Here is a 13,334-nt window from a genome sequence, read left to right as displayed (position 1 = left end):
GCTGATATTTTTCGGGGCCAGAGCACATACACAACAGGTACAACAAGCCGGGAGACAGTTTATGCAGAGGCAACATGTAAAGCTAATCCCAGCAACTGCAACCAAAAAGATAAGGATTTTCCAACCACGTATTGTTAGCAAGTACCTGTCTCTTAGTGGATGTCTGAAAGTCTATGCAATTTTTGAATAGCTGCATACACACTGGGGGCGTGGTCATGTATGTACACGCAACAGCTGCTGCAAATGATGCGATAGGCCCCTCCCCGATCAGCAAGGATGACGTCTAACACCATCCTGCTCTGTAAGGTAACTAGCCTTGTAACCTGGAGCTCAGCAGTAATGTCTTCCACAACTCTTGTCAGCAGACAAAGCTAAAAACTATTATCCGTGGGGCCCCAGAAAGGTAAAAGACCACTTGCAGCATCGTCAAACTGTTGCCAGGTGGTATCTGTCTGATCTATATCCTTAGTGTCAACAACCCTTCTGACTCTGGGCAAGTATATACTCCTATGTTGTATGGTCTTTATGGTAACTGGACGGGGCAACATACACAGGGGAAAGAAAGAAAGAGAGAACATTTGCCAGACCACCCCTTCGGAAGCCAGACATGAGCTTGGGATCCACAGACAAAATAGACATTCTGGGGTAAGATCAAGGGTGGACTATTAATCGTGGTCAGTCTGTAGGTGAAATTGCATCTACTCACCCCCACCTTCACCTTCCCTGTCCCCTGGACACAGAAACTAGCTGTTGTGTTAACAACACCGGCATAAAGTTGTCCTTAGTAACATTACGATCTTGGAAAGCCTGGAAATATTCAGAGGTGTTGAACCTTTGTAAATCAGCCATTTCCATTCTAAGCCATGTTTCGTTCTTCACCTTTTCATATATTCACATACAGGATTTTAGGGATAATGTACCAGAGGTCCTATGTCCTGCCTGTCCTACGGGAGTAAATCTGTGATGAAAACGTATATATACTTTACCACAGTGTGAGAGTTAGCAGATGTCATAACCTGGTTAGAGAGTTGGAAATGATAGTGCACCATAACGAACAATTCAAACCAACCTTCACAGCTACCAATATGACAATGGCATGGACAACAAATTATCGCTCTTACGAATAACTGAGGGAAGTAATCCACAAACCCAGCAATTAGTTGTATTGGACACATCATGGGCTTGATGCAACATTTGTATAAATACGTCGGGTTAAGACTTTCTATGCTGTTCTTTGTGAGGGGCCAAATTAACAAAGATGTGTTCAGGGGAAGTGGGCGTTGTACCAACCAAGGTATGTACAGGATACTTTTCCTCCAGAAACCAGGATATTCCATATACTGTTATTAATGCTAAAACTATTTTACTCTTTGTGGACCAACCCCGCGCTGGCCGCGATGGTGAAAATGGCTGTTCCTCCTCATTAATGGGCCGACCAATTGAATGCATCATGAAGCAAGAAAGAGAATGCAATAAAACTGATAACGGAGGCAATTGTTCCCAGTGTCCGTCTGAGCCTCACTGGTACAGGCTCCTATTGCTCATCAACGTTGGCGCTCTTGAGCACCAGCTGTGGAGCTTGCTCAGTCCTTGCTCTCGATAAATCCCACGTCGCTCAGGATAATGTACCCCCCTCCAAGGGAGCATGTTCGATCTATCCTGTCCAATGTCAGAACAGTGCACCAATCTCACCTCACCCTAAACTAACACTGTTGGTACTATAGCATAGTACACCCTAACTTGCACATTCCATCCCTAACTAATCTGACTTCTCCTTTGGTGCACCATTCCTCAGCCGAGGGCGCAAATTGTACCTAGTGACTCCAGGCAAAGACAGGTCAACAAATAACTGTTCCTTAATAGCTTGAATTTCCGGAGGGACTGCTGCATTTAGCACGTCATCATTCTGTGCATCAGTTTGGGTCCATGTAAGCTTTGCATCACCAAAAGGGACAAACTGGGGCACTTATTCATCCTCAGCGTCCCCAATGCCATCCCTCACCCACTGATCATAGGGTAAGGGCATCCTGCAGTAATGGCTGGAATGGACCCAATTCTTTCAGCCGGCGACCATCACATCAGTTTGAGTAGCGAGGAGGACTTGCTCGGGCCCCTTCCACCGGGGCTCCAAGCTCTTCTTCCGCTGGAAATTATGCAGCAACACCCAGTCCCCAGCCTGGATGTTATGACCGGACCCCTCTGATATGGGTGGGAGTGACTCTGTTGGTGAATAGAATGCAAATTTTCAGTTAACTGACGCAAGTAGTCTGTCAATAAAGGGTATTCAATCTCAGAAAACCGTTGGGGACGCCCCAGACATTTGCCGTCCAAATACGACCTTGTACGGTGACAATCCTGTCCTACAATGTGCTGTTCTTCTTGTTGACACAAGAGCTAATGGTAAAGCATCTGGCCACTGTAACCCTGTTGTCTCCTGAAACTTTGCTAATTTCAGTTTGAGAGTACCATTGTACTTCTGAAACAAACCTGCTGACTGAGGGTGATTCGCAGCATGAAATTTCAGTTTTATGTGTAAACCCTCTCAAACTGGATGACGTTGGCATTGAAATCAAACGGGGCAAGCCGAAGCGAGGAAAGAACTCCTTCAGCAGCACCTTTGCACTCACAATGGCTGTATTTTCTTTAGTGGGATCTGTGCTTCCCTGACTTGTCAATCCAACATCCCTCCTCATTCAAGTTTGCTGTACTTTCTTGCCACACTGATAATTCCTCCACCGCTGCCTCACTCTGCATTTCCTTCACATTCTCTAGTGTATCCTCAAACATGGTGACCTCGGGCACCCGCCTAGCGGGACCTGCTACAAACATTCTTTTCATCTTAGTTAAGGCTGTTTCCTTAGCTGTCTGATCTGCAAAGTCGTCACCCTTACCCACATCGTCAGTAACTTGCCGATGGGCGCTGCACTTCACTTTTGCCAATTTCTTAGGGAGTGTCAAAGCGGAGAGAAGCCTATATATAAGAGGGCCGTGTTGAATTAACGTCCCTTGGGAAGTAAGGAACCCTCTCTCTGCCCAGAGCCGCCCAATATTATGGGCGACTCCAAAGGCGTACTGACTGTCAGTATAAATATTAACAACTAGTCCCTCACTTAATTCACAGGCTCGAATAAGGACAACGAGCTCTGCAACTTGGGCCGACTGATAGGGAACTTGTGAACTCTCAACTACTGTACGAAGTGTAGTAATGGCGTACGCAGCAGTTGTAGGGCCATCTGGTAACTTAAAGCAAGAGCCATCGACATATAGTTCCCCTTGAGGGTCAGATAAGAGAACATCAGTCGGGTCTATCAATCCTTTCGTCTCTTCTTCCGTTCGGAACATATAATCATGTATGTCAATGTCCTCATTCTCAGTAACGTGGCTGGTTTCAGAGTGGCACAGCGTTTGATTGTAATGTACTTCGCAAAGAGTGTTAGCTCGTAACCTGTCAGACGTGCACTAGTGAGGTGCTGTGTCCTTGTCTTATTCAAAAGTGTACCATAGCTGTGAGGCAAGTATCAAGTATGAGTCTAGCCGATTGTCTTATTAAGACAGCCACAGCTGCGACCCCTCTTAGACAGCTTGGGAGGACATGTGCGACAGGGCCAAGCACATCAGAGAAATAAGCACATGGTCGTTGCTTATCCCCGAATTTTTGTGTTAAATCAGAAAGCGCACAACCACCCATCTCATGGACGTACAATACGAAGCATTTAACGTAGTTAGGGGTACCAAGCACTGGAGCCGAGCAAAGCGCAGTTTTTAATTGCTCAAAAGACTGCTGACACTCTGGCGTCCAAGGCAGGGGTTCATGCACATCTTTTAGTGTTAATGCAAGCAGGGGCTTAATAAGCAGAGAATAGCCAGGTATCCACTGCCTGAAATAGGAAGTGATACCTATGAAAGCACGCACATCTTTCTGAGTTTGCGGGACAGGCATTTTAACAATGGTACTGATGCGCTCAGGGGTCAATCTCCTAACCTCCTTTGACAGTAGGTGACCTAAGTAGGTGACCTCTTGTCGACAGTACTGAAATTTGAAGTGGCACAGCATTTGATCATAATGTGCTTCAAAAAAGAGCGTTAGCTCGTAACCTGTCAGACATGCACTGGTGAGATGCTGTGTCCTTGTCTTATTCAAAAGTGTATCCACAGCATGGGGTACCATAACTGTGAGGTAAGTATCAAGTACGAGTCCAGCTGATTGCCTTATTGAGACAGCCACAGCCACGACCGCTCTTAGACAGCTTGGGAGGCCATGTGCATACTCTACTACAGCATGCCTCGCAGAGCGAGAAGCGCATGTGCGCTGCCACTAGGCTCGACCTAAAAATAGTGAGAGACAAAGCAACACACGCTCCCTGACGTTTTTCATCTCTCTAATCTTTACAGCAGGGAATCAGTTACAAATGATTTTATAATCCTCTTTACACATCTCTTTAATTGTTATGGGAGCCATGATGTGCTATATGGAGGTAATATTACAAGTTTTAAAATGCATTCCTGCATGGGCTAAAATTAGTTCTACTAGCAGATTATATGTAAAGCTTGTATCTGCAGCAGTTGAACCAGAAAAATGAGGTGGACCTGATTTAAATTTGCTCCACCTAGGCATAAGAGTGGAGATTATTATATATCAAACTTATCCTGCAGTGCTTCATACCTATCCACTGACAGTGTATCAAGCAAAACAAACACAGTTAAGTAATATGTTTGGAGCACTAAGATCTAGAGGGGGTCAGACCTAAATGCTTTGTACATAAATAAAAAATGCTGATTAAAGTTTTCCTTAAGACAAGTGTGGAGAAATTCTATATCCACACATACGAGGTGAGTGCTTACAATACAATGGGGGAACAATAACAACAGGAGCTCAGTAGCTGCACTTAAAATCTAGCTGCATTGTATTTTGGTGAATATGGGTGATACATCAAAAATACGTACTCTGTTTTAAATAGTGCTGCTCATATGGGAACTCTGGGTCACACGGTTGTAAATTCAGTTGATACTAAGACAAGTACTTGGTCTGGGAATATTAAAAGTAAATGAAAATGTAAACCTTAACATGCATCTCATGCAATCTGAGATAATCTGTCTACAGAATAAATGGACAGTGAATCCTATGATACTGAGTGGATATATCCCATTTGAAAATCTCGGATACAAGGGTATAAATGGAAGAGAAAAAGGTGTGCTTACCAATTTTTGCTCAAGTAAATTAGGAAATGCTGATCAATACAATGGGTTGGTGGCAGTGTGACTGAGGTTAAATTAAAAGACCTATTAAGCCAATAAATGATATAAGAGAGAAATACCCGGATGATCAGTAAATAGCAATTTGAGACTTTACTGGCAAATAAATGCAGAGGAAACATGAAGACCTAAAAATAAAGGCAATTAATGTTCACTGGGATATCCCAGACAAGTTATTCCTAGAACAGAGATGTTGTGAAAGCGGTGAGTATTCAACATTTAAAGCACTAGTGCTGCAAGGTTTAAATTAGTGTTTCGAAAATGTTTGACCAGTAAAAATAACTCGCCTTGCAAATTGGGGCACCCATAAATTTCTATGTTATGCTTTCATTAAATGCAAAAAAATAATTTGTTTGATTGTTAGAATGATCCTACTACAAATAAAAATAACCACATACAAAATATTGTGATGCAGCTTTTGGGGCCAAAGAATAAAGAAAGAAGAAATCAGCTAAGATTGATATGGTAGCAACAGAACCCTGAAACATGCTTCCATCAAGTTAATTATTAAAACCCAGGACAACGCATGTCGGAGTAATATACTTATGGAGTGGAATGATATTTATGAGTCCTACTTAATTATTACCGGCTTCATTTCAAAATCTAGTAACATTTATATCTCAGAAGCTAGGTGGTTTACTGAAATGTATTTATTTTGAGGAAAAGTATTATTTACTGATCAACACTATATTGGGCATCATCATTTGGAGGAAAAAAGTTTCATGCAGGGATTAAAAACCTTGAGAGACAAGGGCGTGGACCCGCCAAGACGCATCGTGCCGGAGCTCCCGTAACGGGCTCCCCCTGAACTTAAACTATTTTCACTGAGAAAATGAAACTGTGAAATCTCAGTGATCCCTTCTCCAGTGTCCACAGAGGTGCCCGGGGCAGAAATGGGACCCTAGGGGTGAGAAATTCCAACCACCGTGGCTTGGCTGCCAGGATGGCCACCTATGATTATCAGCAATCCGAGAGGCACCTGAGTGGAGTCAGCGACTGTATCCTCGTTCTGGAGGGGAAAACGGCCCTACTACTCTGTTGCCCAACATGGAGGTACCGGTCAGGAACTGAGGCTGCATGGGGAGCAGCATGCATATTAAATACCACATGAGATAGAGGGTAGACTTGTCCTGAAAGGGACCCGCAAACTGCAGGGAGCCCGATAGAGCCTGCCCTGCCGACTGCAGACAACACAGTGGGTGGAGGTGTGAGTCAACCACGGCATTCCTCGCCTCGGGGGGGGGGGTTATACACATTACCCAGCTCAAGGTGGATTGAGCGACAGTGGAGCACCCATCCAGAGGGGAACCTACGGACTTAGGACCTACTGGGGAGGATGTTCCTCCTCCACATGTGCTTGGTGGGGGGCACAAATAGCACCAGAGAGGAGGTGTGGATGGAGGAGTGGGAGTGAAACTTCCTGGCATTGAAGGGGGATAAACCCCCACCAACATCAAAGCCAAGACTCCACCTAGGAGACAATCAGTGAGACTGACAGAGGCACAAGAACACCCCTCAGCATTCATTCAAGAGTCCTATTGTGGAGAGGAGAATGAGCATGAGGCGAGAACGCCCTGAGGGTTGCAAAACTTTCTGTCAAATATATTTAAGTAAAGGGGACCTTCTCAAAGACTACCAGTATTAAGGATATGCTCCTCAGCCAAAGAAAAGATAAAGTAGCTGAGAGGGATGACCCCAATTTTCTACCCACGGGCTCCCAACAGGATGAAGACCCAGTGTTACAAGTACCAGCCACAAGGGATGAAATCCTCTCCCTTTTGCTGGAGTTTCACAGAGAGTCCTTGTATTTGAAATAAGATCTCAGCAAGGCAATAGCTGATATAGATTCATAAATGCCAATGACGGAAGCATGACTGGCAGTAGCAGAGAGTGGAATGGCCACCTCGAGCCAGGAGCAAGATACCATGTCACGCATGGTGGCCCTGTTGGGAGTTGAAACAAAAAGAAATGACGGGCAAACTGGAGTACATGGAAAACCGTTTAAGGAGAAATGTTCACATAGGGGATTTCCAAAGTCGATCGCCAATAAAGACTTGAATGTGTTTGTCCTGGACATGTTTAAAAACAGAGTGAAGCCCTGGATAACCTACACCTGGGTCTTCTTGACCGTCCAGCAAAAACGGAACTTGACACCAGTCGTTCTTACCGGGTTCACTTTTTCAAAGATAAAGAGGTGATAATGGTGCCAACTTACTGACAGGAAGCAGTTGTATTCAGGGGCAGCTCCCTATCACTCTTTTAAGATCTCTCCATGCAGACACTGGGACAAGGTGATGCATTTAATTTTAATATAATGCTCACCAATCATCACCCTCTTATACCGTCCACCGGGCCCCAGGGGAGATTTTCTATCAGCAATAGGTAGCCTACTGGAACCTGTGGCTGGTGAATCCAATTTCACAATCTTGGGGGACTTTAATTTTTACTTGGAAGCCCCCAAAGATGGGCAATCTATAGCCCTTAATTCGGAGCTAGAGGTGTTAGGACTCTTCCAAAAAGTTATGAGTCCTACTCACTTGGCTGGGCATACACTGGATGGTTTGTTCATGAACAATGAGCAGATCTCAATAAGGGAGATCCTTCCTTTAACATGGTCTGATCACTCTGCAGTATCATTTGATATTAGGATACTGCAGCCCACTTCTATATACACCAACTCAATCCCCTCTAAACAGTTTAAGGCTTGGAGTGGCATTGATCAAGCCTGTCTTAAGCAACATCTAATAGACACCCAACCTGAAGATGCGCCAGATCCAGAACTAGCCTCTACAAATTACACAGAATGGCTTCAAAATGCATTCAGTAGACTAGTACCATATAAAACGGTCTCCAAAAACAGGAAGGCTCCCTCCACTCCGTGGTTCTCTGAGGCGCTGCGATTGGAGAAACAACGCTGTAGAAATCAAGAAAGACGCAGGTGCCAAGAATACGATAACAAGGAAAAATCTTGTTACAAGGCGGCATTGACAAAGTATAAACATCTTATAATTATAGAAAAAAGTCACTACTACACCAGAAAAATAGAAATAGCACAAGATTGCTCTAAACAGCTGTTTCAGGTAGTTTCTAAGCTGGCAGGGCCAGTGGCTAACTGAACCAAGGGGGCATCCCAATCACTCTGCGATTCACTAGCTGGTTGTTTTCAAGACCAGGTGGGCCAAATTTACTCTAACTTAACTGCCCCCACGGTGGGCTGGAATCAGCCGGCTGACAACAGAAAGAGTGGAAACACCCCTAGTTTTAGGGAATTTAGGCCAGTTTCAGTGGAACAGATCCCTGATCTGGCTAACACAGTCAAATCAGGCTCAGTCTGATCCATGCCCCCCTTCAATCCTGAAACTGATCCCTTACCTACTCCTTCCCTTTGGCAAAAGGCCATCATTCTGCCACTGTTAAAAAAAAAAATAAAAAAAAAAAAACTTGACCCAAGAGAGACCAAAAACTACAGGCCAATAGTGCGTCTCCCATTTCCAGCTAAAATCATCGAAATAATTATGAATATCCAGTTTGCGCAGTTTATTGAAGAGAATAAGCTGTTAGATGACACACCGTTTGGATTCAGGAAAGGCTATGGCACTGAGACCGCACTCATTAAAACGTCGGATGAAATTAGGTTTGTGCTTGACAGAGGAGGTGCTGCAGTACTGGTGCTTCTTGATCTATCGGCAGCTTTTGACACGGTTGATCACGCTACACTGATCAGCCGTGTCTCAGCCATAGGCATCGGGCACAAGGCTAAAGCCCTTCTGTCCTCTTTTCTATCCAATCTGACTCAGTCAGTTACTCTGGGTGACTTCCATTCACCAGTTTTTTCTCTCCCTTGTGGAGTTCCGCAAGGATCTTTGCTAAATCTGACTCTGTTTAACATATATGTGACGGACTTAGCACGAGTAATTAAATCATTTGGGATGGGTCCCACGTCATATGCGGATGATACGCAACTGGTGCTGGCTGTACATAAAGATGGAGATGCAGTCGCTGGAAGTTTTCATGAAGGCATGTTGGCTATTAGCTCATGGATGTGAAATCATTGCCTTAAATTAAACTCAGACAAGAGTGAAGTAATGGTCTTTGGTAATCTTGCCCCAGGATGGTCTCCAACCTGGTGGCAAGCTGAGCTGGGATCCCCCCATCCCCGTTAAGAAGACCAGAAACTTGGGTGTCATTTTCAATAATAGATTATCCTTTATACATCATGCCAATGCAGTGGTCTCCTCATCCTTTTAAGTTTTAAGGATGATAAAGAAATTGTTACCTTTCATCCCAGTCAGCACTGGGAGAACACTTATCTGCGCTCTAGTTCTGTCTAAGGTTGACTACTGCAATAGCCTTCTAATCAATGCCCAAGAAAAGGGTTCTGGGTAGGCTGCAGGTGGTACAGAACGCAGCCGTCCGGTATACTGAAGTTCAAGCCCATTTCCAATGTGGTGCGACAGCTCCATTGGCTTCCCGTAAGAAGCAGAACGAAATGCAAGGCTCTTTGTATTGCCTATAAGGCAGTTCACAACACTGGACCAGAATGCCTGAAGAAAGCTTTTCTGGCGTACTCGCCCAGCAGATTCATGCGCGCTGCAGACGCTAACTTTCTGATCGTCCCAAGAAAGCCAACTGGGGTGATAGAAGTTTCATAGTGACCACATCTAAGCTGTGGAATTCTCTCCCCCTGCAGATTAAGGCCAGCCCCACACTGCTATCATTTAGAAAACAAGTCAAAACTTGGCTCTTCAAGCAATAGGCATCCACCAGCTCTCTGCTTATCCTTCCAGTACATAGCGCCGAGACACCTATGGGTATTTGTGCACTTTAGAAGTTGTTTAAATAAATAAGGGAGAGACTTTAAGGACATCACAATCCCTTTAGAACCGGGGGGAATACCATATCGTTGGGGGCCCTTTTTGCCTCTTCTTCATATATAAAGGAAGCCCATGCACAGTGAGAGAGATTTGTGAAGCGAGGGGAAACTTGAGGCCTCTCAAAGATCACTGACCAACACTGCCCAACCAGCTCAAAGGCCACAACCAGTGCTCTGGTCCATGGCACACCCCAAGATCCAACAAATCCCATACCGAAAAGAGGAGACTGTGACGCCAAATGGACAGGGAGGAGCATTCACCCTCCTCTCGTGAGGACTGGGGCACAGCAAATTACCCCCAAAAGCCTTGAAAGCCCAGGTAACATTGCATCTGGCTCCGCCCACACACCACAGTCGGACAACATCCCACACCCATGGCACGACCTTTGTTTTTTTTCCAGAGCTAAATGAGAGACGATCAGAAATGTGTGTGGGGTTGTTGTGACCAGGTGAAACCGTTCTAGTACCGTGTGGACCTGCTGGTGTTGTCTCACCATGCTTATTCCTTTGGACTTATTTAAGTTTACCCTAAACCCGAATCTCCAAGGGTTGCTCCCCACCCAATGGACTTGCATCCATACTGACCTGAGTCGGACTTGGGAGTTGCAAAGGAATGCCCTCTGACAAATGATTGGTCACTAGCCACCAGTCTAGATGATGGCGAATACAAGGCATCACAGGTATTAAGTGATCATAATTTTGATAATGTCAAGACCAGTGAAGCAGGACAAGATTCACTAAAGTTTGAGGTGAAACTTCGCCCATGGAACCACCATTGTTACGGCTGCCATAAGTCCTTGAGCCATGCTCTAGCCGACAGACTGGTTCGGTGAATGAGATGGTTTAGTGCGGCTTGGAGAGTAGCAATCCTCTTGGAGAGTAGCAATCCTTGAGCTGGGAAGAAAAGCTTGACCCAAGAGGGTATTGAACTGAACTCCAATGAACAGTCTATCTTGTGTTGTGTACAGCTGAGACTTTGGGAAATCGATGATGAAACCCAGTCTCTGGAGTGTCACAATCACCAGCTGCACATGCTCCTGAGTCTTAAAAAAAGTAAGAAGCAGATAATAACCAGTCGTCAATGTATGGAACTATAGAAATGCTCTGTAAATACAAAACAACTACAACAGTCACCAGTACCTTTATAAATGCCATGGGAGATGTCAACAACCCGAAAGGCTAGTCCTGTAACTAAAAATGCTGGTCGCCAACAGCAAAATGAAGGAATCTTTTTCTGGCTGGATGAACTAGGACGTGAGTCCAAAGTGACAAGGAAATCACCTCTTGCCAACAGCTGAATGATAGACTGAATTGAAATCATCTTGGATTCCACCAAATCATATTTCTTGAGCAGTATGAGGTTCAACACGGGGCATAGCCTCCCATTGGCCTTGAGAACCAAGAATAGAATGGAATAAAAACCTCTTCCACTTTGATTCAATGGAACCGGAATCGCTGCCGCTTTCTCTATTAGAGCTTGTACACCTTGTATCATTGCCTGTTGTCGGATATTGTATCTTGACAAGGGGGTAGGAAGAAATTGGTCCTGAGGTGGTGCATGAGAAAAGGGTTTTGACCCATCCGTCCGTTATGCAATGAGAATAGAACCGACCTAACCTTGCCCCAGATAGTCACTAAAAAAAATTGTGCATATACAACATGGCAGGATGCCAACACACATCCTAAACAATCCCAAACATTGGAGGGTGGGTACCAGTATAGCAGCTTCATCCATACATACAAAACCATTTTTTGACATCACCATAACTACCACCATTAACATATTAACCATCACAACTAATTGGAAACGGTCAGGTACAATTTCCCTCTGCAACAAGGTCCAGTCCGTAGTAATGTCTCCATGGACCCCACATTTTTGAGGACACCATCTGCTCGTATATGTGACTTTCTCAGCAGCCATTTACATATCCATCCCCTTTCTCCATTCTTTGAAAATGGGCACCTCTGCTACCCCCCATTGCCTAGCGATATCCCTCTTTGCCACCACCAAACACAAACTACTGAAGAGCTTAGCCTGGGCGACATCCACATCATTTGGTATACCCAATAGGACGTACTTTGGATCCCGTCTGCACCTCACACATTCCGGGGATGCTGCTGTTCCCATCACATGAAGTCTCTCCCTGTCATAGTAAATTCTATGAAATATTTTAGCCTGTATCAGCCTTAACCTGGATTTAATAGCTACCGCCCACGGGTACATTAGGGCCGCCTCCCAGTCAGTGTCGTTCATCTCGCCCATTTCCAGCATCCACGGAGCTTAGTGAGGATGTCCGGCATTTTATCATTAAGTGTTTTGTAGGTGAGGGAAATGGCCGCCCCACAAGCGCCTCCATAAGTAACCTCCTCTCCATGGGTGCATGGTCAGGGACCTCAACCTCACCCAACTTCTCTGCCTGCCAGGCATGCCTCACTGCTATGTGCTACAGGTATTGGTTTGGATTCAGCTTGTATTCTGTCTGAAACGATGTAAAAGACTTGAGGTCCCCCCCCCTTCCAAGAGGTCTCCAACCTTGGAGATCCCAGTCATGTCCCAGGCCTCAAAGCCCCGCAGCTTTCCCAGTTCACACAACATCTCCCCCTCTCAGAGCAGGGTCTCTTGAGTCACCCTCTGAGCCCATTGAATGAGCTTGGTAACCTTGGTCCATGCTTCCAACGCTAACTGTGTTGCCAGCTGTTGCCGGACACCCCGAAAATGCCTGTGCGATTTTGCTCTCAGTTGTTCCTTCTCTAGCCTGTATGTCGGGTAAGTGTGTAATGTGTAGACCCAATCATTAAGAGCCACCAGATGCATGGCCCAGTGCTATGCCCTAATATCCAGGAGGGCAATCCCACCATTATAGAGATTACGCTGTAAGGTTTGCAGCACGGTTCTTGGATGGTTGTTATTCCATGGGAGGGCCCTTAGCTCCCCTCTATGGTGTTAAATAACTCCTCTGAAATTTTGCAATAGGTATTTTGCATTGCGTAGAGCGGCTTGGGGAGGGTAATCGTTTTGAATATGATATCACATCCTAGGATCATCAGGGTGAGCCCCCGCCATCTCTCTGAGTTTTCCTGGAATTGTTCGAACACCCTCCCCAACTTTTCTGCCAGTCTGATCTTCCTGTTGGGGGTAACTTATATACCTATGTATTGGAACCCCTCCCTATTTATTGCCAGCCTCGGAGGAAGGGTGCACAGATCA

Source organism: Triturus cristatus, chromosome 3_2 (genome assembly GCF_964204655.1).
Source record: "Triturus cristatus chromosome 3_2, aTriCri1.1, whole genome shotgun sequence".
Lineage (NCBI taxonomy): Eukaryota > Metazoa > Chordata > Amphibia > Caudata > Salamandridae > Triturus > Triturus cristatus.
This window is presented reverse-complemented; position numbering follows the sequence as displayed.